The 24,918-nt window shown below is 42.9% G+C and overlaps 1 protein-coding gene across 1 annotated transcript in view; it reads right to left on the bottom strand.

Annotated features, from left to right (window-relative positions):
• The window catches only part of LOC126335406 (uncharacterized), a 219,650-nt gene that overhangs the window by 116,269 nt on the left and 78,463 nt on the right, over positions 1-24,918 (bottom strand). The window lies entirely within an intron of this gene.

Raw genomic sequence — 24,918 nt, 5'->3', positions numbered from 1 at the left:
TACGTATCACCTGTCAGAGTCTTATCTAGACACATCAGAGGGTCCCATATCACTCAAACTGCACACGGCCCACACCGTTTCACAGCCTCCACCAGTTTTAACAGTCCCCTGCTCACATGCATTGTTCATGGATTCATGAGATTGTCTCCATACCCGCACACGTCCATCCGCTCGATACAATTTGAAACGAGACTCGCCCTACAGGCAACATTTTCAAGTCATAAACAGTTCCATGTCGGTGTTGAAGCGTAAAGCTTTGTGTGGTGCAGTCATCAAGGGTACACGAGTGTGCCTTCCGCTCCGAAAGCCCATATCGATGATGTTTTGTTGAATGGTTCGCACGCCGACATTTGTTGATGGCTCAGTATTGAAATCTGCTGCAATTTGCAGAAGGGTTGCATTTCTGTCACACTGAACGGTTCTCCTCAGTTGTCGTTGGTCCAGTTCTTGCAGGATCTTTTTCCAGGCACAGTGACGTCGGAGATTTGATGTTTTACCGGATTCCGTAAGGGAAAATCCCTACTTCATCGCTACCTAGGAGATGCTGTGTCCCATTGTTCATGCGCCTACTATGACAGCACGTTCAAACTCGCTTAAATCGTGATAACCTATCATTGTAGCAGCAGTAACCGGTCTAACAACTGCGCCGGATTTTGGTTGTCTTATACAGGGTGTTACAAAAAGGTACGGCCAAACTTTCAGGAAACATCCCTCACAGACAAAGAAAGAAAATATGTTATGTGGACATTTGTCCGGAAACGCTTACTTTCCATATTAGAGCTCATTTTATTACTTCTCTTCAAATCACATTAATCATGGAATGAGAACACTCAGCAACAGAACGTACCAGCGTGACTCCAAACACTTTGTTACAGGAAATGTTCAAAATGTCCTCCGTTAGCGAGGATATATACATCCACCCTCCGTCGCATGGAATCCCTGATGCGCTGATACAGCTCTGGAGAATGGCGTATTGTATCACAGCTGTCCACAATACGAGCACGAAGAGTCTCTAGCGTACGAACACTTCGACTGAAATGTGCAGGAGCTCAATTGTGCACATGTTCTAGCAGCACAGGTAGAGTATCCCGTACGAAATCATGAGAACGTGCTCCATTGAGCGTAGGGCGAAGAACATGGGGCCCAATCTAGACATCACCAACAATGCCTGCCCAAACGTTCACAGAAAATCTGTGTTGATGATGTGATTGCACAATTGCGTGCGGATTCTCGTCAGCCCACACATGTTGATTGTGAAAATTTAGAATTTGATCACGTTGGAATGAAGCCTCATCCGTAAAGAGAACATTTGCACTGAAATGAGAATTGACACGTTGTTGGATGAACCATTCGCAGAAGTGTACCCGTGGAGGCCAATCAGCAGCTGATAGTGCCTGCACACGCTGTAAATGGTACGGAAACAACTGGTTCTCCGTAGCACTCTCCATACAGTGACGTGGTCAACGTTTCCTTGTACAGCAGCAACTTCTCTGACGCTGACATCAGCGTCATCGTCAACTGCACGAAGAATTGCCTCGTCCATTGCAGGTGTCCTCGTCGTTCTAGGTCTTCCCCAGTCGCGAGTCGTAGGCTGGAATGTTCCGTGCTCCCTAAGACGCCGATCAATTGCTTCGAACGTCTTCCTGTCGGGACACCTTCGTTCTGGAAATCTGTCTCGATACAAACGAACCGCGCCACGGCTATTGCCCCGTGCTAATCCATACATCAAATGGGCATCTGCCAACTCCGCATATGTAAACATTGCACTGACTGCAAAATGACGTTCGTGATGAACACTAACCTGTTGATCCTACGTACTGGTGTGCTTGCTACTAGTACTGTAGAGCAATGAGTCGCATGTCAACACAAGCACCGAAGTCAACATTACCTTCCCTCAATTGGGCCAACTGGCGGTGAATCGAGGAAGTACAGTACATACTGACGAAACTAAAATGAGGTCTAACATGGAAATTAAGCGTTTCCGGACACATGTCCACATAACATCTTTTCTTTATTTGTGTGTGAGGGATGTTTCCTGAAAGTTTGGCCGTACCTTTTTGTAACACCCTGTATAAGTGTTGCCGATCGCAGCGACGTGTTCTGCCTGTTTACATATCTCTGTATTTGAATACTCATCCCTATAGCAGTTGCTTTGGCGCTTCAATGTATAAAGTTAACATAAAGTCTTTTGCCTTACAGTTTCTTGGAAGCTTTTCCTCATCGGTCTCAATTCATCGCAAATACCCGGCTTATGATTTGTATCTTAAAAGAGTATAAATGCTGTTGCGTCTCATTATACAGAGACAGGGCGTCATAATGTTTTATTACTGAAAAAATGCTGACTAAAAACGCAGTTGTGTGGTCTCAAAATCCTTGCAGTGATCTTTGAACCCTTACCATGCGTTCACTGCATCAGTTGTAACGACATTTGCTCTTCAGACCGGATGTTACGTGCATAAGTACGATAAATAAGAACCTGTGGATTTCCGTAAAGGTTAATGATATTGGAAAACGTTTCGAGGTTCCCTAAGAACATCATCTTAAGAATATATGGAAAAAATTTCGATGTTTTATCAGGGAATAGAACTGGTGAAGTCGCCATCAACAAAACTGGTACTTTTCGCCCTTAACAATCGGGCTCTTGAACAAATTGTGTTTTCAGAAGCCACCGACGGTCCAACTTAGACGACATCCAGTACTAAAGAGCCCTCCGACTTACGCAATTTGCCTCGGCTGGAGGAAGTGTGTAACGTTTTAATTTTGACTCTGTACTGTAGAATAGCTACAGTACGCCCGTTCTTCCGATAGGTAAACAAGTGTTCAAAGACTATCTCAAATGCTCGACCCCTTATCAATGTGATCAATGGAACCCGATTTATATTCCCCTGAAAAACCGAATTTTTGCGCCCGGCTTTTTGGAACTGTCGTGCACGGACCGATTTTGTTCTGCCTTTTTTTACAACTAAACATTTTCAGGTACATGGTACGAGGGTTGCCCAGAAAGTAATGCACCGCATTTGTTTTCTTCAACAATTCTTTATTGGACATAATGAGAATTACACACACGAAAGAATGGTGTTTTATCTACGCACCCTATTGTTTCATGTATTCCCCATCCCCTTCTATGGCCTTCGTCCAGCTCTAAACAAGGGCGGGTATGCCCTGTCGGTACCAATCCTTGTCCTGGTGGCGGAGACAGTGCTCCACTGTGCGGATAACCTCCTCATCATCTTCAAAATGTCTTCCATGAATGGCATCCATTTATGGCCCAAACAAGCGCAAGTCCGAAGCGGTTAGGTCGGGGCCGTAGGGTGGATGGGGTAACACTGCCCAACCTTGTTTTGAGATGTGTTTAGCAGTCCTCAGACTTGTGTGGGACCGAGCGTTACCGTGTTGCAGCAAAACACCTCCTGGGTTGCTGTGGTGCCGAAATCACCGGAAGCGCTTGAGTTTTTTTAATGCGTTGACATGTGTTTCTGAATTAATGGTACCACCTTTGGCATCATATCAACGAGAATCACACCTTCACAGTCACAGAACACGGTGATCATTACCTTACAAGCGAAAGCAGTTGCTTTGAATTTTTTTCTTCTGTGGGGAGTGGGAATGACGCCATTCCATCGACTGTCGTTTTGTTTCGAACTCAAAATGGCGAACCCAGGTTTCATCACCTGTTACAATCCAGAAAAAGAAGGCCTCCCCCTCAGTTTCAAAAGTTGCAACAAATCAAGACAAATCTTGTCTCTGGGTGATTTGTCATCCACCGTTAAGCCCGTCTCACACGGAGCAAGGTTCGCCGCAAGTTTGCGAGATGGCGTGCATGCCTGCCAGCTTGCAGGGAAAGGAGCCGGTTATCTTCCATGCCGAAGCTCTCCCACGGCGCAAGATCGGCAGCTACTTGTGTTGTGATCGGCTGCAAGTTGTATCGAACGAAGATGGCTGCTTCAGGTACAGATGTTCAGAGCAAACTGCCGTTATTAGCTGTTTTGGTGCTAAACGATGCAGAAATGCATGCTAATGAGAGAAGAAGAAAGAAAGAACGGACGAAAAACTGGACTAAGAGGAGAAACGCTGGAAAAGGTGTGCTCTCCATGCTTCATAAAGAGTTCAGGTTAGTTCGTATAACACCTACTTTTGTTTAAAAGTATCACCACTTCATTACTGTTTGACTTCATAAATACACCAATAATGACTGTTGTATATGACTTTTCGATGATTTTGCTTTGGCGTACTCCACTTTAAACTGACTACGTAAATTGTGCATTTTGCTATAGCACTCCTTGCTCGTCGTATATGGTCGAACAAGACACACGGCACTTGCAACTCTTTCGACTGCTTCTGCAAGCAAGTGTTTATTATAATAGTTTGCACTTTTCACGACGTACAGACACTGTTCTTCCCTATGACTACATATCAATGCTTCAATCGCTTCCTTGGACCACTGCGGCGCCATTATTTAATAGCTATAAGAACTTCCTACCGCACATCACAACAGCAGAAAAGCGACTATCAACAAAGGCTTCCCGCCCAAGCTTTCCGCGTCTGACGCCACAAACGAAACGCCTCATGATTGGCCAAAGCAGGTATCACGCAGGGAACCTTGCAAGAAAAATAGCACCGACCCTATCCTGGAGATCTTACAAGGTTCCCAGCAAGGTAGCCCGCTAGCAGACGACGGAGCCCTCAAGGTAGCCGCCGCGCGAGCCAGCAAGGAAACTTGCAGCGAATCTTGCTCCGTGTGAGACGGGCTTTAGCCTCCGTGGACCCATCTTGCACACACTTTTGAATGTTCAAGGATGCGGATAACTGCATCCACACTTCCTTTGTTGACTGATAGAAGCAACACCAACTGCCGAGTCTTAATCATCTGTCCTCGTGGATGACAACATCAGCTCATTGCAACATGTAAGGTGCGACAGCAATGGCTGGTCTCCCCGACCGCTGCAAATCGTGGAGCTCCACCGAACTGCCTTCTAATGACCTCACCCTCCGTGTCAAGTGACTAAGTTGTACTCGTGTCGACAGCGGATGCTCCATAGACTTTGCACAAGCGTTTGTGAATATTCCCCACAGTTTCTTTCTTTGCAGTGAGAAGTTCAATGACGGCACGTTACTTGTAACGTATATCACCTACAGACGCCATTTTGAAACTGTCCTGCAGCTGTGCTATCCGTCGGTAGTGACGGAAAAAAATGGTTCAAATGGCTCTGAGCACTATGGGACTTAACATCTGAGGTCATCAGTCGCCTAGAACATAGAACTACTTAAACTTAACTAACCTAAGGACATCACACACATCCATGCCCTGCGATCTTAATGGTCGCACGCTTCCAGACTGAAGCGCCTAGAACCGATCGGTCACACCGGCCGACAGTGACGGCAACTAGACGCGGTCACTCAGGAGACTTCAAATAATACATACGTAACGTTTCGCATTCGTGGCATTGTTTTCAGCTGAGAAAAAAAATGCGGTGTATTACTTTCTGGGCAGTCCTCGTATAACCCGTAAATCGGACACATTTGGGTTAAAGCCAAATGTAAACGTTGATCATACACTGTTAACATGCAGTTTGACGGTTGGACCTCAAAATAAACAACATGAAAGCAAATGTTTCTTGAACAGCTGTTAAGTAACATTCGTCACTGAATAACCTGTTACGGCACAGTTATTCAAGAAACACTTGGTTCCAGTCTAGCTATATTTTAACAAAGTATGCCCAAGTGAAACTGTAACACGAACATGTCCATATTATTGTCCGGCTTGATCGCTATTTTTGAAAAGATACACCTTAACGCACTGGAATATGGAGACAGCCGGAACTGGACATCAATGCAAAAGACGAAACAGAAGAATATCCCAGTGCAAATTACCACAGCCAGTGCAGCAGATTATCATTCAAAAAATATTTTATCTATGGACCCCGTTGCCAGTAAAATATGAATAGGAAATGTGTCGTCTAGGGATTTCAAAATATCCACATTTATTTGCTACAGAAAATATATGCAGTACCTACTTATATATCAAGCAATATTTGAAGACAACACATAGGGCCTCCTTACTTTACAAATTGCGTTTTTTTCTTTCTAAGTCTTAAAGGACGTCAACAAACTTTGTTTTTTCCTACTGTAGACTTGACTTTTTCACTGTTAAAAAGTTCGTTTAATGAAAATTGTTATCAATTTCTGTTCTTATTTATGCACAGTATAGTCTATTTCTTTTTTCAGATGTCTTAAAACCTAAATCAATTTTTGTTTTAAAATGTCTGCCCTGTTTTGTGAAAGAACTCTCATTGGAAAAACATCTAAGTCGTCATGGAACATTTGCAGTGTGTCACGAAACCAAAGCTAACAATAAAATAAAGACTAAATCAAAATGGTTCTGAGCACCATAAAACTTAACTTCTGAGGTCATCAGTCCCCTAGAACTTAGAACTATTTAAACCTAACTAACCCAAGGACATCACACACATCCATGCCCGAGGCAGGATTCGAACCTGCGACCGTAGCGGTCGCTCGGCTCTAGATTGTAGACTAAGAAATCATTAAAGCGCGTTTCGGGCTTTCACCCATCTTCAATTAGCGTACTATATATTTAGGTCTTCGGTCAGTACATAGTTAAAACGTGGACAGAAAACTGGATGCTGCGGATGCGTTTCTACTCTGCTTGTTATTTCGATTTTCGCTCTTATGGAAGCGTACGCTTTTATACTTTTACGCTAATTCAAGATAGGTGAAAGCCTGAAACGCGTATTAGGTTAAATAAAAATACATAACATAGTGGCTGGGTGCTATATTTATTAAAATAATCTAGAGCTTGATTTCAGTTGTTTCGGAACGACCTAGGCAACCTTTAAAAAAACTCCACAAGAATATCATAAGTGCTGTGAGAAAAAAGTATTATGTTTAGATTACGATACCATGTGTTTACTTTCACTACTTATGCATGAACTACGTGACTATGCGTCAGACTACATAATCAACATGTCGAATATGACATCATATTATTGATCAAATTTTGAACCGTATGTGAAATAGGCAGTTTTCAGTATGCGAATTACATAAATTGCACAAACAAACAAAAAATATATGTCGCAAAGTAATGAAAGCTAATAACGTAAAATAAATTATAGCTATACACTCAAGAGGAAAGTACGATACGCTGCTACGAATATGTACACTACTGGCCATTAAAATTGCTACACCAAGAAGAAATGCAGATGATAAACGGGTATTCATTGGACAAATATATTATACTAGAAGTGACATGTGATTACATTTTCACGCAATTTCGGTGCATAGATTCTGAGAAATCAGTACCCAGAACAACCACCTCTGGCCGTAATAACGGCCTTCATAAGCCTGGGCATGGAGTCAAACAGAGCTTGGATGGCGTGTACAGGTACAGCTGCCCATGCAGCTTCAACACGATACCACAGTTAATCAAGAGTAGTGACTGGCGTATTGTGACGAGCTAGTTGCTCGGCCACCATTGACCAGACGTTTTCAGTTGGTGAGAGATCTGGAGAAGTGCTGGCCAGGGCAGCAGTCGAACATTGTCTGTATCCAGACTGGCCCGTACAGGACCTGCAACATGCGGTCGTGCATTATCCTGCTGAAATGTAGGGTTTCGCAGGGATCGAATGAAGGGTAGAGCTACGGGTCGTAACACATCTGAAACATAGCGTCCATTGTTCAAAGTGCCGTCTATGCGAACAAGAATTGACCGAGACGTGTGACCAATGGCACCCATACCATCACGCAGGGTGATACGCCAGTACGGCGATGACGAATACACGCTTCCAATGTGCGTTCACCGCGATGTCGCCAAACACGGATGCGACCATCACGATGCTGTAAACAGAACCCGGATTCATCCGAATAAATGACGTTTTGCCATTCGTGCACCCAGGTTCGTTGTTGAGTACACCATTGCAGGCGATCATGTCTGTGATGCAGCGTCAAGGGTAACCGCAGGCATGGTCTCCGAGCTGATAGTCCATGCTGCTGCAAACGTCGTCGAACTGTTCGTACAGATGGTTGCTGTCTTGCAGACGTCCCCATCTTTTGAACCGGGGATCGAGACGTGGCTGCACGATCCGTTGCAGCCATGCGGTTAAGATGCCTGTCGTCTCTACTGCTAGTGACACGAGGCCATTGGGATCCAGCACGTAGTTCCGTATTGCCCTCCTGAACCCACCGATTCTATATTCTGCAAACAGTCATTGGATCTCGACCAACGCGAGCAGCAATCTCGCGTTACGATAAACCGCAATCGCGATAGGCTACAATAGAACCTTCATCAAAGTCGGAAACGTGATGGTGCGCATTTTTCCTCCTTACACGACGCATCACAACAACGTTTCACCATGCAACGCCTGTCAAAAATGGTTCAAATGGCTCTGAGCACTATGGGACTTAACATGGTCATCAGTCCCCTAGAACTTAGAACTACTTGAACCTAACTAACCTAAGGACATCTCACAACACCCAGCCATCACGAGGCAGAGAAAATCCCTGACCGCGCCGCGAATCGAACCCGGGAACCCGGGGGGTGGGAAGCGAGAACGCTACCGTACGACCACGAGATGCGGGCCAACGCTGTCAACTGCTGCTTGTGTATGAGAAATCGGTTGGAAAGTTTCCTCATGTCAGCACGTTGTAGGTGTCGCCACCGGCGCCAGCCTTGTGTGAATGCTCTGAAAAGCTAATCATTCGCATATCACAGCATCTTCTTCCTGTCGGTTAATTTCTCGTCTGTAGCATCTTCGTGGTGGGCAGTTTTAATGCCCAGTAGTGTATATGTATCAGGAGAATTTCGAAGCGGTTGCTGCAGTACCATAACAGTTTCGAAACGTATTTTAAATAAAGTCATTATGTACGTTACCTATGCTGTCAACGTAAGAGAAATGTCATGAGCAGATGACATAGGAATCCTTAAAACCAGGTATTTAGTTGCGAATAAATTTTGCCAACCATTGGATAAATAAATAGTCATTCTAAGTCTGGTTACGGGCTATTCGGCTTCCTGTTCTCGCAAAATTTGTCGAAGTGCTTCTTTGTTGTTTTTGTCGAATTGTACTTCCTGACAGCATCGATACTGAGAGGTTATACGTAGCTACAACGCCCATCAGGTTTCAAGGCAGTAGGATCCATACTGTAACTTTCTAGTACTTTGCACTGGGCAACGAACTTAAAGGATTTAGCAATGTTTTAAGACCTATTGCTACAATTCATTCGTAATTTTCTAATTTATTAAAATTGCGTTAGAACCTTGAGAATATCAATGAAACTCTTTTTCAGTGTAGTTACTCTCAAATGTATCGAATTAATGGTTGTTCCTTATTTAGTTTCTACAGCGTCTTAAGCGCTAAGTTTTTTCCACACCTCATTCATGACGGATGGATGATCCGTTATAGCCCTGGCCGCAACATTGGTTCACACTTAGAACCTTTGAATCCATAGATTCAATTAATTGTTTTTCGAGTCCTAAGGCAGTAGGCTCCTTAAGTATATGGCGATAATTTCCCGACTATCCTCTTAAGAGTAAATAACAAACCACGACGTGACGCAATTCTCCAGTACGAGATAAGTCGATTGGCGAGCAACATGAATGTGTCTTTCCCAGTGACAGCAAAGACTTATGAAAACCGAGGCTTGCAGGAAGAGCACGGAGCAACGATACCATTGAGAAGGTAAGCTCTAAACAAATGTAAGAATTTTCCCAATCCGTAGCACCTACAACACAGGTGTCATACGATTTCCTATTTCTACGCTGAAAGGATGACAGTAAAGATAAATGACTCAGGATGATTGTAGAGATAAAGGATTCGTTACTATGCTGGCAGCTTCTGTCGAAGCAATAACGAAACTGAAATCATTCCTCACCAGTTTTAGTGCTCTAATGTCTTACAACTGGACAAGATGCAAAGGTAACGACTAAAACAGTTAATTTCATGCAATCATGGAGACTCCTATGCTATTCACAGTGCTGCCTGAGGATTTTTTTCATAGTGGTGTCTGAGAATTTACTTGTTGAATTCGAAGAATTTCGGTACTGAATCGTTGTGTTGTTTTCAGATTATCGGTATGTTTTATCTTTTTGGGTTTGAAATATATTTATTGAAATTAAGGGTTAAGATTTATCCCAGTCGAATAATACAACGTGCATACAATAACTGTCATTTTTATACACAGCTGAATTAGAATAATTTCAGTCTCAACTGGTGGAAAAGATGAAAAGCTAGACTTGTTGTACACCACCCTTGTAGCTTGCATAACACTTTTTATTTTTATTTTTTTATATTTTTTTTTATTGGCGACTCCATGGAGTGTTCTATGCACCACGACCAAATAGTGGATAGAATTGGAAGGAAAATCAGCATTGGCCGTATTTTGTTGTTTTATTGCCCGTTTATTGTCAGTTTGTGTCAGTTCATGTGATCGCTCTCAGCTTGTGGTTATAGCTTGATACCAGTGCCTACCAATTTTAATTCGATATTGCAACACTGAGGATGGTCACTAAGTGAGCGAAAATCGATTTTGCGGACAATAAAACAACAAATACGCCCAATGCTGATTTTCCATCGAATTCTAGGCACGTATTTTTTTGATATGGAAAATGTTCACAAGTTGTTTTTGGCGATCCGAAATAGCTGTGTAATGGTGAACTTATATTATTACTACAATTTTGTAGAGTTCACTGTTTCTCCAGTCGTGAACAGGCCAGTGTGGGCTGTGTACATCTCAGCATCTCCACACGTCTCGAAGGAACATTTCGGATGCGTAACGCTCCGCAGCTTCCACACACGATACATAACTACATCTACATCTACATCCATACTCCGCAAGCCACCTGACGGTGTGTGGCGGAGGGTACCCTGAGTACCTCTATCGGTTCTCCCTTCTATTCCAGTCTCCTGTTGTACGTGGAAAGAAGGACTGTCGGTATGCTTCTGTGTGGGCTCTAATCTCTCTGATTTTATCCTCATGGTCTCTTCGCGAGATATACGTACGAGGGAGCAATATACTGCTTGACTCTTCGGTGAAGGTATGTTCTCGAAACTTTAACAAAAGCCCGTACCGAGCTACTGAGCGTCTCTCCTGCAGAGTCTTCCACTGGAGTTTATCTATCATCTCCGTAACGCTTTCGCAATTACTAAATGATCCTGTAACGAAGCGCGCTGCTCTCTGTTGGATCTTCTCTATCTCTTCTATCAACCCTACCTGGTGCGGATCCCACACTGCTGAGCAGTATTCAAGCATTGGGCGAACAAGCGTACTGTAACCTACTTCCTTTGTTGTCGGATTGCATTTCCTTAGGATTCTTCCAATGAATCTCAGTCTGGCGTCTGCTTTACCGACGATCAACTTTATATGATCATTCCATTTTAAATCACTCCTAATGAGTACTCCCAGATAATTTATCGAATTAACTGCTTCCAGTTGCTGACCTGCTATTTTGTAGCTAAATGATAATGGACCTATCTTTCTATGTATTCGCATCACATTACACTTGTCTACATTGAGATTCAATTGCCATTCCGTGCACCATGCGTCAATTCGCTGCTGATCCTCCTGCATTTCAGTACAATTTTCCATTGTAGCAACCTCTCGATACACCACAGCATCATCTGCAAAAAGCCTCAGTGAACTTCCGATGTCATCCACCAGGTCATTTATGTATATTGTGAATAGCAACGGTCCTATGACACTCCCCTGCGGCACACCTGAAATCACTCTTACTTCGGAAGACTTCTCTCCATTGAGAATGACATGCTGCGTTCTGTTATCTAGGAACTCCTCAATCCAATCACACAATTGATCTGATAGTCCGTATGCTCTTACTTTGTTCATTAAACGACTGTGGGGACCTGTGTCAAACGCCTTGCGGAAGTCAAGAAACACGGCATCTACCTGTGAACCCGTGTCTAAGGTCTGAGTCTCGTGGACGAATAGCGCGAGCTGGGTTTCACACGACCGTCTTTTTCGAAACCCATGCTGATTCCTACAGAGTAGATTTCTAGTCTCCAGAAAAGACATTATACTCGAACATAATACGTGTTCCAAAATAAGTTGACAACTACGCTAGTGCTGCCAGAAGCGGTGGAAATCGGCACCACTTGAAAGATATTCATTTGTCTTTGAGCGCTGCCAACGTCAACCTGCCCCTGGACGCGAAGTATTAGGAAAGGCTTGTGTTTACTAGCAAGAACCTTATGTAAGCACTTGTTGAGGTGTTTACATTAGAATGAAATCTTACTCAAGTTTGCTTGTCCATGTCACTGGGCCATGTATATTTCAGGAACATTTTGCAAGTACTTGTTGCAGAAGTGCAGTTATTCTTTAAAATCCAAACAGTGTTCACTTGTTGCCACACTTGTTATCACAAGAAACATTAGCCAATTAATTAAAATAGGAACATTTCACTTAGATTAAAGACTTTGACGTTATTATATGCAAATCTCGAACATCTCTTGTACGGTCAAATACTGAATAACAAGAAAGAAAAATGGGGCGCAGTATCTCACCAAGAGTCTGCCCTTTAATGAGCCTTCGAGTTTTGCAAGCAGTATTTACTACGTTTACCAAAAATGTAATGCATTTATGTTTCCGGTAACATTACGAAAAATCAGCTAAAATTTAAAGACGTCTCTATTGCCATTCTGGTTTTCCTTCCAGTGAAACAAATTGATTGATAAACTCATTTCGCACTTCTTTGACTGGTGGTGCCGATTATATGTATTTGAGGGTTCCAATGGTACATTTGTTTCGGCTCGTCTGTCTTTGTCCGACTCTCATTTTCGACACTGACATTTTCGCATCGGGAACACGCACATCTTCAGTAGGTTTGAGAAAAATGTTCACATAATGACAAATTTGGCAAGTACTTGCAGCAAGATGTAAGAAACTAGAAGAATTTTCACCCTACAGTCGAGTGTGCGCTGATTTGAAACTTCATGACAAATTAAAACTGTGTGCCAGACCGGGGCTCGAACATGGAATTTCTTGAAATTAACAAAACTGCGTTATGTCGACGGAGGGGGGGGGGGGTGTTTGCACATATGATAGTTCCTACATTGTACACAATTCTGTGATTGCACGATAATACGCCATACGATGAAAGGAAGTTCGTCAGAATGCCGAATAAATATGATTCCAGGGTTACGATGCTAGAGTGGTTGCGATACAGGCAAATAAACTGCAACGACTCCATGAGGAAGACTTAATTGTTGTCTATAAACGAAAACAAACCAGCCGTGAAAGTGTATGTTGTGGATAAAATTGCTGAGAGCAGAAGCCACAAAACAGTCCGTCTACCGCCCCACTACTGCGATATAAATCGTATAGAATTGGCAGGGAGAACAATTTCACTGACGACAAGCCGAAGGAAAGATTGCAGAATCTGTTAATACTGCTTTCCTTTCAGTTACTGCACAGGACTGGAACGCAAGTGCAGCAGCTGGAGCAAGAGTATTTGGCATGAATTGGAATAATGGGAATGGTCATCGATTAAGTTATCTTCAATACCACGCACTCAAGTTATGATGATGATGACGATCTTGAATCCAACACAAATGACAGTGATATGCAGTGAACATCATTTTGACAGTTCTTTCAGGCACAGTTAATTACACTTTGTAAATATTACCGCTGTGCTGTGTTTAATAACTGCAATGTGCAAACAGAATCCAAAGATCTTTTTTTGACTTTCGATTCATAGTGTCGTAAGTTGTACATTTATCTACTTTCATTTTTCATTATTTGCGGTACATAAATAATACAGAAGACTGTAGAGTATGAATATGTCAACAAATTAGATGATTTCCGATCCAATGGAAGCGCCACTTAAGCGGGCAATATTTCCGCGAGTACCGCCTCCGATTTTTGTGTTAAGCGCAAAACGCGGGTAGTGGTGGTAGCTAGAGCGCTGCATTTCGATGAAAACAACCGCTCGAGCATTTCCCATTTCGTGCCGCTGCTCGACGGCTGGGAAAGGCCCACGCTGCGATACGGCTGTGGCCTTCTAATGCACCATGTGCCCGGTTGTCCTCCACCTCTCGGTTATCGGTTGGACTGTCGAGCAGTGCCTGGCCCTCGAGCGTACTCACAATCTCGGAATCTCGGCCGGTGACAATACAACCGCCGCGCGCTCTACAGTGCCGAATCGCATTAGAAACCGTGTGCAAACGCAGTTGACGACCTGGCTTTGAGCAGCGCAGACAGCGTTATGGAGAAACCAAGTATAGGTCGTAAACGTTCCATTCATGAAACGAAGATAAGTATTGTGGAGAATTAGGAGCGGCTCATTAGTCCTGAAGAAGAAAGACATGTCGGAAGAGGAGGCGAAAGTGAAGCTTCGAAATCGTTTGAACTTGTAGTGGATCTTGTCACGCAGGCTTCTGCTGGTTTCGTGCAATGCACCACATGTGATACCATACTTTCGTACCAGTCAAGCACAACAGGTATGAATAGGCACTGCAAAAGTAAATACGGAGCAGAAGTCCACCGGCCACTAGCAGTACCAAGTAGCATAAAGAAAGTTGCTGTTGATAGGTTGGTCGATATGAATGGAATAGATTTGCTACCGTTAAATACTTGTAGTAAGATTGGATGCAGGAATTACTCGCAGGAGCTCGTCAATGTTGGCACCACTTACGGCAAAGTCAGTATAGAAGATGTTCTTGCGCACCCTACCACTGTATTGCGGCATATTAAAGAAAAGGCAGACAAAATACGGGTGACAATGGTGCCCAAGCTAATATGTGCCTTAAAAAACAAAATGTACGCTTTAGACGCTGATCTGTGGTCTGATAACTACAAGAAGAGAAATTTTTTGACTGCGACGTCGCATTATGTGAATGATAAGTGGCGGCTAGAAACGCTTGTTTTGTTAACAACCAAGTTTCTGGACGTACCTAAGACAGGAGAGAACATACGGCACGAAATCGAAGAGCGGATGCTTGAGTTAGGAATTAAGAATAATCTTCCGAAATGTTACTGTGTTACCGACCAAGGAGCTAATATGAAGAAGGCACTTGAATCTTACGACCGTTTGCCTTGCTTCGATCACTGCTTGATGACTGCGCTTCGTCACACATTTCAAGAGACGTTTTTAGAAGACGAAGCCCCTGAAATCCTGTTGCGTCTACTATCAGCAAGAGCTCTAGTAGGCTATTTGAAGAGATCGGGTCACTCGGGGCGCCTGCGGCTCTCTGTGAAGCAAGAAGCTGTAACTCGGTGGATCAGTATACTGTTAATGCTCAATTCCGTCATCAGTCAAATCGACGATATTCGAGATCTACTAGAATCTCGGGGGCAATCGACACTCTCAGAAACCTTCCAAGAAGGGTGCGTACGAGACGTTGTCGCTTTCCTAACCCCCTTTCAACAAGCGAGTTTGGATTTGGAAACTGCAAAGATAACAACGCTGGAACGTGTGCTGCCGTGGTACAAGAGTCTGTTACATCATTGTGAACCAATAAACAGTGACAACAAGGCAAGAAACTTTCTATAGGTTACTGTTGAATTATCAGAGTGCAGTTATGTATATTAGGTTTCCTTTTCAGCTCATGGCGAAAATAAAAAGGAGAGCAGCATACTTCATCACAGAGAAGTGCAAAGTTGAGGCTATCCACGGTTCTATGGCCATCACGGCGTCATTTGAAGAAACTCACAGCAGACGAAAAGCAAACCGCGTATGCTGAGATTCGACGATTGTACTCGGAACTGCCCCTAATTGGTAAGGTTCATTCACCGAAACCAATTAGTAAACGATCGTTTGTTTGTCTAATCTGCCATTTTTCGTTAGATCAACATTTATTAGGTCTACAATGTGATATTTGGGAAAGGTTTCGCAGCTTAAACATTCCACAATGAGTTTTGATGTAATTTGTGCGATATATATAAAATGTCACCGTAAATATAGTCGTTTAGTAACCAGTAATTCTAACTACGGTGTATACGCATTTGAAGGTGACAGTAATATCTTACGGATGTTTTCATTCGTGTTTAGAATCCATTCAAGCAAACAGTGACCACGTTCTTCCCACGAAAAAGTCCAGGATGGGTTGGAGTTCGGACGAGAACCCCGAAGATGGACACACAGTTGCTACCAATGAACTCGACAGGTACCTTTCGCTCTCCAAATCCGACTGTAGCGCTGCCGAAGGACAAATTTTGCAGTGGTGGAAAACGCACGCGGGGTTATTTCCAAGGCTGTCGGTAGTAGCCAGAAGAGTACTCTGTATTCCTGCCACTAGTACTGCCAGCGGGAGAAATTTTGGCCAGGCCGGTCACATGCTGTCCAGCAAAAGATCGCGCCTGGTATCAGACAGGGTGGATGATCTCTTATTGATCCATCACAATTACGTAAGTATTCACAACATACCACGGAATCACAAGAAAGGAAACATTCCTCAAACTCTATAAATGTAGACGTTCAAACCTCCAGATGTAGTAATAGCTCCAGGAACACAAATGACGCCTGTGTATCAGGGAGCGCCAAAGACGAAAAACCAATTGTATAGTCATGATTCACTTGTAACGTTATTTACAGGTCGTAATTTGTTCAGAAACTAACGTTTGTGCAACAAAATTTCGTATTACTTTTAACTCCGTCATTCCTTCCCGATCCTGCATTCAATATTTGTACAACGTATACGTGGCCGAGTTTGGAGATAGGCTACACATAGTCCACGATTAGACTACTGTGTTCCCGTTTGTTTACCGAACGGAACAAAATACTAAATACAGACATTACAGTTTTTAACGTTACAATTACTGGAATACATGATAACCTCAAAGATGAAACTCCAGTAATCTGCAACATATTAACAAACATCAAATGTAACGTATACACGTGTATTATTTAGGTCATAGAACTGGTAGTAAACAATGAAAGACATTTGTAAAGGAAGTAAGTGAGTGGTTAATCTGAAGCGGTGGCCTCTGATCTCAAGGAGTGTGACGAAGCGCCGCTCGCTGGCACTGAGTCCACCGGTTACTGGCGACCGGCCGAGCGTTTGTCGACCTCGGCCGAGCGCTGGTGATCGGCTGCCCACAGCCGTTGGAAGAGGACCTCGGCTGTATACTCCCGAGAGCCAGAGTGGCGAGAGGGACTCGCCGGTAAAAATCGCAGATAATGGCAGACCTCTAGTGGCAGCAAGATGCTGTCTTCTCCTCCCCTCGGCAGCCTAATGCGGGGGGCACGGCTGTTCCCGACAGCCACCGCGCCGATCATCAACTTATCGTGGACAAACAATACTTGATGAAACTTCCTGGCAGATTAAAACTGTGTGCCCGACCGAGACTCGAACTCGGGACCTTTGCCTTTCGCGGGCAAGTGCTCTACCATCTGAGCTACCGAAGCACGACTCACGCCCGGTACTCACAGCTTTACTTCTGCCAGTATCCGTCTCCTACCTTCCAAACTTTACAGAAGCTCTTCTGCGAACCAAGTTTGGAAGGTAGGAGACGGATACTGGCAGAAGTAAAGCTGTGAGTACCGGGCGTGAGTCGTGCTTCGGTAGCTCAGATGGTAGAGCACTTGCCCGCGAAAGGCAAAGGTCCCGAGTTCGAGTCTCGGTCGGGCACACAGTTTTAATCTGCCAGGAAGTTTCATATCAGCGCACACTCCGCTGCAGAGTGAAAATATCATTCTGGAAACATCCCCCAGGCTGTGGCTAAGCCATGTCCCCGCAATATCCTTTCTTTCAGGAGTGCTAGTTCTGCAAGGTTCGCAGAAGAGCTTCTGTAAAGTTTGGAAGGTAGGAGACGGATACTGGCAGAAGTAAAGCTGTGAGTACCGGGCGTGAGTCGTGCTTCGGTAGCTCAGATGGTAGAGCACTTGCCCGCGAAAGGCAAAGGTCCCGAGTTCGAGTCTCGGTCGGGCACACAGTTTTAATCTGCCAGGAAGTTTCATATCAGCGCACACTCCGCTGCAGAGTGAAAATCTCATTCTGGAAACAATACTTGATAACTGACATTATTTTAAACAACACCTTTAAGCTGCGTAGAAATTATTTATTATTCGACTGGTATTCAGGATTATTCCATCATTATTTCGCAAACAGAGATCCTGCGAAACTCAGCTTGCTCTTTGTTCCGCCATGAGATCCACAGCGCAGTGGACAACGGCGCTCAGGCTAATGCCGTGTTCCTTGATTTTAGTAAGGCATTCGAAACCGTCCCACATTGCCGTTTACTGAAAAAATACGAGCTTACGGGGTATCGGAGCAGACCTGTGATTGGATTCAAGATTTTCTTGTAGATAGAACTCAACACGTCGCTCTTAAGGTGGGTAGGACGTCAAATGGGCCGACTTCGAGAAGGAGAGGCACCATAGGACGTTTTAATTTGCACTGTCTATACTTTTACAAATAAATTCATAAAACTTTGTCATCATGACCAGGAAGGATTCAGGATTCACACTCATAGCAGTGGAAGTTCAAAAACACGGAAAAATAATATTTTTTAAATGTGAAATATCATGATTTTTTTCACTTATTGTTGGCTGCATTTATAGCTATAGGTGCACTTTTCTTCATAAGTAAGAGAGATTCTTCGATGAATTTTGCACAGCTTACAAACCATACTTACAGGTGTATGAAACTCTAGAATTTATTTAATCTATGGAAAAATGAATGGGCTGTTACGTTTTAAACAGAGAAAACTCGAATTTTATAGTTAATTATCTCACAGTTTTTAACAGATTTGGGAAATTCTAGAGTTTCATACACCTGTAAGTATGGTTTGTATGCTGTGAAAAATTCATCGAAGAATCTCTCTTACGTATGAAGAGAAGTGTACCTACAGCAACAAATGCAGCCAATACCAAGTGAAAAAAAGATGAAATTTCACGTGTAAAAAATTTTGTTTTGTTATGTTTTTGAACTTCCTCTGCTATGTGTGTGAACCCTGAATCCTTCCTGGTCATGCTGACAAAGTTATATGCGTTTATTTGTAAAACTGTAGACAGTGTAAATTAAAATGTCCTGTGGTGCCTCTCCTGCTCCAAGTCGGCCCGTTTGACGTCCTACCCCCCTTAACGGAACTAAATCGCCAGATGTAAATGTAATATCCGGAGTACCACAGGGAAATGTGATATGACCGTTGCTGGTCACAATATATATAAATGATCTAGTAGAAAGCGTCGGATGATCTTTAAGGCTATTCGCAGATGATGCAGTTGTTTATATTAAAGTAGCAACCCCAGAAGTTAGTAAGGAATTGCAGAACGACCTGCAGACAACTGATAAATGGTGCAGACCCTTGCAGTTGACTCTGAACGTAAATAAATGTAACATATTGCGCATACATAGGAAATGAAACCCACTACTGTACAGCTACACTATTGATGACAAACAGCTGGAGACAGCGTCTGTTGTAAAATATCTAGGTGTAAGTATCCAGAGTGACCTTAAGTAGAATGGCCATATAAAACAGATTGTGGGAAAAGCAGACACAAGACTCAGATTCATCGGAAGAATCTTAAGGAAATGTAACTCATCCACGAAGGAAGTGGCTTATAAAGCGCTTGTTCGCCTGATTCTTGAGTATTGTTCATCTATGTGGGATCCCTATCAGGTAGGGCTGATAGAGGAGATAGAAAAGATCCAACGAAGAGCAGCGCGATTCTCCACGGGATCGTTTAGCTGGGAAATCATGTAAATACATGGTAACTGCCGGCCTGTGTGGCCTTGCGGTTCTAGGCGCTTCAGTCTGGAACTGCGCGACCGCTACGGTCGCAGGTTCGAATCCTGCCTCGGGCAAGGATGTGTGTGATGTCATTAGGTTAGTTAGGTTTAAATAGTTCCAAGTTCTAGGGGACTGATGACCTCAGATGTTAAGTCCCATAGTGCTCAGAGCCATTTGAACCATGTTTTTCAACATGGTAACTAATTAAAATTGGAAGGCAGAGCCAACATCTGATGCTACTACCTTCAGTAGAAGACCGATGGTATGAATTCTGTGTGTTACACGTCTTACGTATACGTGGGGGTTTCGGGAACTTTGTCAAAGTACACAGCGCATCAGACGTTCGTCGAAAATTGGTGACGTTTACAGGAAAGGGGCGGCATGTGAATGAACTATTTGTAGGTTCTACTCAGACAATCAAATATTCAGTTCACCAAGTCTGTGATGAATAGGAAAACTGATGGGCATCCTGGAAATGTTTCGTGCAGAGAGTGGAGGGAACAAACGCTTCGCAGCAACAAAAATTGCGCATTTACAGACGATTTACGAGCAATGTGGCATAAAATCGTTATCGTAACAAGCATTAAATTTGGCTTAAGAGACAATACAAAAAGCGATCCCACGCTACTGTAAGTGTGTGACTTTCCAACAATGGAAACATTTCTGTATTCAGGCACTGGAAGATACGTACTTACGTGTACGAAAGCACCATTGATGATGTAACACAAGCGATGTTTTTATTTTTGCGTGTCGTAATTCTCTCTTTGGATGACCGTTGTACCGACTGCGGTGGCCGAGCAGTTCTAGGCGCTACAGTCTGGAACCGCGCGACCGTTACGGTCGCAGGTTCGAATCCTGCCTCGGGCACGGATGTGTGTGATGTCCTTAGGTTAGTTAGGTATAAGTAGTTCTAAATTCTAGGGGACTGATGACCTCAGCAGTTAATTCCCATAGTGCTCAGAGCCATTTGAACCATGACCGTCGTCCGTTTGTTATTATTTTCCCGTCATCACCGCTCGACATTCTAAATCAAAAACTGTTATTTCGAGCCAAATACTTACTGTGAAAGACAACCAAACAGCATTACAGATTGTTGCATAGTGTTCCGAGAAGGAGAATTTGAGTGTAACTGCGAAATACGGTCAGTTAGAGTGATACCCCGACACCTTAAGCAGCAGATTTCTTCTGTGTCGCTTTATATTTTGATGTCTTACAACGCCTTCGTCGCTAATCCCATCTTCGGGAGAGCAGAATACCTTTGAGTATCTTAGGTTCATAACATATTATATACGTTGCTGCAGCTGCCATCTACCGAAAATTTGTAGATTCCTTGTCTGGAACTGTCACAGGTAAAATGTAAATGTCGTGTGACTAGGTTCCCGGGTTCGATTCCCGGCGGGGTCAGGGATTTTCTCTGCGTCGTGATGGCTGGGTGTTGTGTGATGTCCTTAGGTTAGTTAGGTTTAAGTAGTTCTAAGTTCTAGGGGACTGATGACCATTGCTGTTAAGTCCCATAGTGCTCAGAGCCATTTGAACCATTTTGTGACTAGGGCCTCCTGTTGGGCTGACCGTTTGCCGGGCGCAAGTCTTTCGATTTGACGCCTCTTCGGTGACTTGCGCGTCGATGAGGATGAAATGATGATGATTAGGACAACACAACACCCAGACCCTGAGCGGAGAAAAATCTCCAGCACAGCCGAGAATCGAACCCGGGCCCTTAGGATTGACACTCTGTCGCGCTGACCACTTTTTTTTTCGAAGTTGTTCGATGCATTTGTTCGTTGCGGATGTCCCAGGACACCCGTTCAAATTCAGTGTTGAGCCGTTGACTCAGTTTTATTTATTTTTTATTTTTTTTTTATCACAGAGGGCAGCTAACCCTCTGCTCGAACACGCTGAGCTACCGTGCCGGCTTACCACTGAACTATCGGGGCGGACACTGTCACAGGTGATGTAACATATTAACGTCTTGCTTCTTATATAACGAACTACGCCGTCACACAGTACTGTTACGGACTTCACAAGATATTTGTCACTACACTCATTACATTTTCGAATTAACGTAATGCACTAGCTACAACAGTGAGCCAATCATAAACAAATTAGACATTCTGCCGCCAGTGCGCAGACAAATTCCCCGTATGATGCTGGATCACATTGTGTTGCTAAATATTGTGGACTGTCTGTGTTTTGTAAATTTGCAAACAAATTTAATTGAGTGGTGACAAATTTTGTGTGATAACCTGAATGTGAGCCTTGATTTAGCGTAACTCGAATGCCGCAACGGATCCTATGGAAGGGTATGGTCGGTTATACTCCATACATCCCCAATCGGACCTGTATTCCGTCTCTAAAGAGCCCGTTGTTGTTGTTCGTTAACCTGTAATCTTTCTTCCTTCTAGAGCTTAATTTGAGGCACACTGCCACGTATTATGATAATATCAAAAGCCTGGTTTACAGTTTTGTTGTGCAAGGAGCATGGTGACATACCAACTAACCAAAAGCAGAACTGAAAACTTCGTCATGCATGAGAGACTAACAATAGGCACCTGTTTTCTACGTAGGTATGTTAGGACTGTGATATCATGTGTCTGTGCTTTGTATCAGGGCGATGTTCCATATCAAAGAAAGGGGCAAAGTGTTTTAGAAGAATACGTGTTTAGCTCTGGGTCATTTGCATAGCCAGACGTGTCAGAAAAGAATACAAACGAGGTAGTGTGTGTGTCTGTGTGTGTGTGTGTGTGTGTGTGTGTAGCTAGATAGAGGTAGGGAGATACGTTGTGACGTACGTTTGAGATGTTCACGTCTGAATTTAAGGCCTCTGTTCAGGATATTGGGGCACAGGATATGTTTATAACAGCTGCGCAACTTAACAGCGACACGGAAAATTCATTTGTATCTCTTGCTAGAGCTGGGAGCACGATGACATCGACGTCATGTGATCAGAGGGACGGGATATTAACTAATACTATTAGTGTTAGTTTTATTTCAAGTCTCAATCGTTCTGATATCTACTTTTCAGTTTCAGGGTCAAATTATGTGAATATGAATATTTTTTGTGAATATATTGTTTTGGTTATTTTGAATTAATTTGTTCCAATTTAGGTATTTTTTGTTTATATATATATATAGGGAAAGCTATTGACTATCATATAATTTATTCTTAACATTTCTTGGTATTATATTAGTTCTATTTATTTATATTACAATAATTGCATCAAACGAAATATTTCAACCTAAATCAATTACCACAATTATCACCCTAACAATATTTCACAACTCTTTGAATACCATGGATTTAATTATAAGAGGATATAGTTTCAGATCATTAATCAAAAAGGTAGTACACATATTCACATTAATAACATGAAAAGATGAATCTAGCTTATAAAATTGAAATATGCTAATCGTTTAGCTATCAAAGTTACCCACCTTAAAGGTACGTGGAGGGTAAGGATAAGCCGCCTGAGAAACAGAAAGTTTTTTGTACATATTATCAAATTTAATTGGTTGTGTTCGACACGTTTTCAAGCTCAGGAAATATCAAAACTGGCAACTTTAGAATCTCTTGGGAAAAATTCTGTGGGCGCCGAAATTCGATTATCACAGATAAATAAACTTATAAAGACGATAGACGGGAGAAAACTGATTTATTAACACATGTTCTGATGCAAAAACGCTGAAATAGTTTACAACAGGAGAGCTAAAAGTTTGGAAAGCACACAGCTGACGTTCACGTCGTTAAGTGGTGTTTCTCGGAGACCATCTAGGAGTTCTTATAGAACGTAAGTTTGTCACGCCGGAAGTCAATGTGCCAGCAGTGAACATTCCGATTTTCATTCACCCATCGATCACTGTTGTTGTTGATGTGGTCTTCAGTCCTGAGACTGGTTTGATGCAGCTCTCCATGCTACTCTATGCAGTGCAAGCATCTTCATCTCCCAGTACCTACTGCAACCTACATCCTTCTGAATGTGCTTACTGTGTTCATCTCTTGGTCTCCCTCTACGATTTTTACCTTCCACGCTGCCCTCCAATACTAAATTGGTGATCCCTTGATGCCTCAGAACATGTCCTACCAACTGATCCCTTCTTCTGGTCAAGTTGTGCCACAAACTTCTCTTCTCCCCAATCCTATTTAATACTTCCTCATTACTTATGTGATCTACCCATTTAATGTTCAGCATTCTTCTGTAGCACCACATTTCGAAAACTTCTGTTCTCTTCTTGTCCTATCTATTTATCGTCCATGTTTCACTTCCATACATGGCTACACTCCATACATATACTTTCAGAAATGACTTCCTGACACTTAAATCTATACTCGATGTTAACGAATTTCTCTTCTTCAGAAACGCTTTCCTTGCCATTGCCAGTCTACATTTTATATCCTCTCTGCTTCGACCATAATCAGTTATTTTGCCCCCCAAATAGCAAAACTCCTTTACTACTTTAAGTGTCTCATTTCCTAATCTAATTCCTTCAGCATCACCCGACTTAATTCGACTACATTCCATTATCCTCGTTTTGCTTTTGTTGATGTTCATTTTATATCCTCCTTTCAAGGCACTATCCATTCCGTTCAACTGCTCTTACAAGTTCTTTGCTGTCTCTGACAGAATTACGATGTCATCGGCGAACCTCAAAGTTTTTATTTCTTCTTCATGGATTTTAATACCTACTCCAAATTTTTCTTTTGTTTCCTTTACTGCTTGCTCAATATACAGATTGAATAACATCGGGGAGAGGCTACAACCCTGTCTCACTCCCTTCCCAGCCACTGCTTCCCTTTCATGTCCATTGACTCTTATAACTGCCATCTGGTTTCTGTACAAATTGTAAATAGCCTTTCGCTCCCTGTATTTTACCCCTTCCACCTTCAGAATTTGAAAGAGAGTATTCCACTCAAAATTGTCAAAAGCTTTCTCTAAGTCTACAAATGATAGAAACGTAGGTATGCCTTTCCTTAATCTTTCTTCTAAGATAAGTCGTAGGGTCAGTATTGCCTCACGTGTTCCAACATTTCTACGGAAGCCAAACTGATCTTCCCCGAGGTCGGCTTCTACTAGTTTTTCCATTCGTCTGTAAAGAATTCGTGTTAGTATTTTGCAGTTGTGACTTATTAAACTGATTGTTCGGTAATTTTCACATCTGTCAACACCTGCATTATTTGGGATTGGAATTATTACATTCTTCTTGAAGTCTGAGGGTATTTCGCCTGTC

Source organism: Schistocerca gregaria, chromosome 2 (assembly GCF_023897955.1).
Source record: "Schistocerca gregaria isolate iqSchGreg1 chromosome 2, iqSchGreg1.2, whole genome shotgun sequence".
NCBI lineage: Eukaryota > Metazoa > Arthropoda > Insecta > Orthoptera > Acrididae > Schistocerca > Schistocerca gregaria.
Note: the sequence above shows the minus strand (reverse complement) of the source record. Positions and strands in the feature narration are given on the sequence as shown.